General features: G+C 43.9%; 1 pseudogene; it reads right to left on the reverse strand.

The window, feature by feature from the left end:
- Positions 1 to 339: 339 nt before the first annotated feature.
- On the reverse strand, positions 340 to 556 carry LOC149856552 (U2 spliceosomal RNA; annotated as a pseudogene).
- Between the last annotated feature and the right edge of the window lie 3,932 nt (positions 557 to 4,488).

Genomic DNA, 4,488 nt, shown 5'->3' on the forward strand with positions numbered 1-4,488 from the left:
CCCAGTTGCAGACAGAAGGAACTACTACTGGGATGGGCAAAAAGGTATTGTCTGCTTATAATGGGGAGGGGGGAAAAACCAACTGAAAAATAGCAAAGGAATTCAAGGGAAATGTCCGAGGTGTTCCACGTGGCACAAGAGGCAAGACATTTCTGGAGAATTCTGGCACTCACGCTGGGGGAGAGGGCTGGCTGAGAGGTATGTAAAGGGCCATTTGTCAGGTGGCCAGGTTTTTTTTTATTATCCTAGGCTGGGGGAAAGTCCAGTTCCCCAGCAGTCAGGACTGGAAGGATTAGCAAGAAGGCTTATTTCGGAAAATCCTTTTTTTTTTTTTTCCTGTTTTTTTGCACCGGTCCTGGAAGCACTGCAATACCAGGTCAATGCATGGAGTGGATGGAGCACGCTCCAGTTCCACCACCCAATACCAAAAAGAATCTGCTCAATATAGACCTCCTATGGAGGACATATCAGAGACAATTACCCTGGGAAGCTCGCCTACGTGGTCACGCTGCTTCCCCTGCCAGACCAAGTAGGAACCTACCACAAGGATAGCTAAATACAGCCCATCTGAATAAAATCCTGGCAGATCTGAGTAGTAGTCTCTGAAGGACTCAGTGATAGTCAGATAAGAGGGTAAGAAACGTTCTCTTTTTGTTCTGTCTTCAAACCTATGGTTAGTTTTCCTTGTATAATTATTTTTCCTTTATAAATACTTTTGTTGTTTTGTCTCCCTATCGACTGTGCGTGGTAAAGAGTGATTTATGACCTAGAGATATTCGAGGCTAACACATTCTATGGAAAGGAGAACCTAAAAATTCTCTCACAACTCAAGGGAAGGATATCCAGAGCTGATGGGTATTTACCCTGCTATAGCCATGATGTCTGGTATAAGGATAATGGAGCTGAGGTTTGCAAGATTAAGAAATTATCCCAGGGCAAACTTGGTTAATTTCTTGAGACAAACAGCAGGACAGCAGGTAGAAACTCAGGGCTCAGGGGATACCCTGTGGATACTTTTCTGACAACCTGGCAGAAACATGAGTGAATCTTTTTTTTCAGCACGGTGTGTTGACCAATACAATAAAGCACCCAAAGGACCAAAGCTATTCACAAGTTTACAGTGAATTTGGCAAAGAGTTTCAGACAATGGGGAAAGATAAACAAGGGGGGGGGAATAAAATACTAAAACAATATTTTCAGAAAAAATAAAACAAAAGTTAGTCTTTTTATCCTGAAAAAAAGTTTTAATTTTGAAACTGCCCTAAAATTTTAAAGAAATTATAAAAAACAAGGGCATGGGCAACTGGTGCTTCCCAAGTCTGATGGGGGGGTGTTCCCCAATCACCAATCACTGACTGGGGGAGGAGGGTCTCCCAGTAGCTGATCACCAAGCCAGCAGTGAAACTGGACGTGCACTTCTGGTGGCACTTCCAGTTTCCCAGATGGAGCTTCCACAGGGTGCACGGGTGATCTTAGGGGGTGCACCCCTACATGTCACCAATGAGCAAGGGTGAAATAGCTCTAAACCAGATAGATTTTTTAAATTTTTGTTTTGTTTTGCTTTGCAGCTGAATCAAATTTTTTCTTGGGCTACCAAACTAAGCATTTCATGATTCACACAGTTCTAGTACAAGAGACTTAATAAATCCCATCAGTATTCCTTCTATTTAAGTCCTGTTTCTTCTAAACCAGGGACACTACAAATGGGAAGATAAACTCTAAGCGCTGTTGGGAGTGACAGCCAGAGGTGCATTGTATGGACTTACTTTTCGAAGTCTGATGTTTGGCTTGGATTTCAGCCCTTCTAAAATTCACAAGGTAGAGATGCCAGGTTCTGCTTTGATGTTTCATTGAGGGGCTCTAGAGCTGGGCTTGGCTCAAGATTTCAAACTGGTCTGCAATTTAAACAGTGGGAGTTAGGGAAGGCAGGAACAGGTCTCTAGTTTAGACCTACTTCTAAAATAAGAATCTTTTGCTTAAAAAAATATGGGCCTCCATACCACTTCGGTGGAAGCATCCTCACATATTGGCACTGAGCTATGGCTGTCATGTTGGACAGCCATCCAAGAGATGGCAACAGAACAGCAAACCTGACATCATCAAACAGCAATAATAACACATGCATAAAACTTTACAACTACAAAGTGATGCAGGTTCAGATTAATTTCTTTTAGTTTTTATGTTAGCCTACATTCTCCACCTAATTAAGCACAATCCAGCTTTGAACAATTGGGGTTCAGAAAATTCAAGCAGAGAAAAAGATACTTCATTAACTATAAATCATATTGAGTATAACAGAAGATCCACTGGGACTCTAGTCACTTGTTTGGGTTTTGTTGTTGCTGTTTTGGGTTTCTTTCCTCCTAAAATTCCTATAAAAAACAAAGGTAGATTATTTAGTTTCCACTTGCAACTTTGTGACTTAATTGGCTCTAACACTGATGTGTCTGCCATTGTTTTGGTGGCTATAGAAGACTACAACAGGCAACTAGAACAGTTCAAACACAATTTTAAAAAAATGGGGTTGACCTTATTTTTTTTTAAATGTGGCTATAACAAAAGATTAGGTAAAACAGGAGTTTTTAGTTTATTTAAATAAACAATACTCATTTAAATAATATTTTTTAACATTTTCCGTAAAATTGAAGGAATTTAAGTGAAAAAATTACTTTGCAGTGAAAACAAGAATTACATGCATCTCAATCCAAAATGCAGGAAAAAAGAACAAAAAGAAAAAGGCAATAAAGAAAGAAACATTCATAATGTTACTAATTGTTTCTAGAAATTACAAAATGTACAGTGGAATTTTTAACCTCAGCTAAGTGTTTTAAAATGTGTTTGATAAAGACTGAAAATAGATGGTTAAATTTTCAAGCAGGATCTTAGGCTGGTGCTGTGCAGATAATTATAAATGATAATACATAGTAATCGCCCTTCTTGAGAGCACGGAAGCAAAAAGGGATCTTGGAATCATTCTTGACTCCGAGATGAACATGGGCCGACAATTCGAGGTCACAGTTGGCAGGGCTAACTGGACATTGTCGTGCATCCATAGGTGCATCTCTAGCAGGGACAAGGAGGTGATCCTCCCTCTCTATGCGACGCTGGTCAGGCCGCAGCTGGAGTACTGCGCCCAGTTCTGGGTGCCACACTTCAGGAGGGATGTGGACAACATGGAGAGGGTCCAGAGGAGGGCCACCTGCATGATCTGGGGACAACAGGGCAGACCCTACAATGAGAGACTGCAGGACCTGAACCTGTTCAGCCTTCATGAGAGAAGGCTGAGGGGGGACCTGGTGACCATCTATAAACTCACTAGGGGGGACCAGAAGGGTTTGAGAGAGACCTTGTTTCTCCTAGTGCCCCCTGGCATAACAAGGGATAACGGCCACAAGTTGTTGGAGTAGGTTTAGATTAGACATCCGTAAGAACTACTTCACTGTCAGGGCAGCTAGGATCTGGAACCAACTTCCAAGGGAAGTGCTGCTGGCTCCTACCCTGGGGGTCTTTAAGAGGAGGCTTGATGCCTACCCAGCTGGGATCATTTGAGCCCAGTTTTTTCTCCTGCCCAGGCAGGGGGTCGGACTTGAAGATCTACAAGGTCCCTTCTGACCTGACTTCTATGATTCTATGAACCATAGGAAAACTTAGAATTAGTTTCTTATGAGGTCAAAAATGTGCATGCACAAACAGAACAATTTTCAGACATGAACAACGTGTGCCCCCACTGGCTGGGGATCACAGCATTGCTGACAGCAGTGGGAACGAAGCAGTGCTAGGTGGAGGAGGTCCTGCAAATGCTGTCAGTGGGAAGGCCCGGGGGGAAATCAGGGTTTGGTGACCACCCGCAGACACCACCAGCGGTGTCAGCAGTGGGGGTGGTGAGCGGCAATGGCCCACAGGCGCTGCTGACAATTTTGGCGGTGCCTTCTGGAAGGGGTGCACCACCATGCTCAGGGGGTTCACAAGCACCCACATGCACCCCCTATGTGTTGCCACTGTATTCAGATGTGTAGGTGAAATACTTTGTGTAAGCCTACTGTAAATGATAATAAAGCTTAGTTCTTGTATCTACCTCAGTCCCTTGCTATTCCTTTTTTTGGTTTTGGGGAAAATCTAAGCCACAGAATTGGTTTTTAGGGGTGCGTGTAGATGAAATGGGGGCCCTAAATTGAAGTGGTGGGTTTTTAAAAAATTGCTTCAATTTAGGGCTGATAAAACCCCCATGTCATACACACACCCAGCTGACTTATCTACCTCTCCAGTGGTGGGGAGGAGAGGGCAAGCTGCCAGTGGGTGGAGTGGTCCCTGTAGTGCAGGAGGAACTGGTACTTCCCTCCATAGCAGTGGTGCCCCCCCAAAGCAGCACTCACCTGAAGGCACCGACTTGGGCAGTGCCAGGAGCACCACAGCCACAGAGGGAAGCACTGGGCCCCCATAGAGCTCAGGCAGGTGGGCAGGCTCCAGGGGAGAAAGAACACAAAAAAA

The sequence above is a fragment of the Crocodylus siamensis genome, chromosome 10 (genome assembly GCF_052110815.1).
Source record: "Crocodylus siamensis isolate JL-2025a chromosome 10, ASM5211081v1, whole genome shotgun sequence".
NCBI classification, from domain to species: domain Eukaryota; kingdom Metazoa; phylum Chordata; order Crocodylia; family Crocodylidae; genus Crocodylus; species Crocodylus siamensis.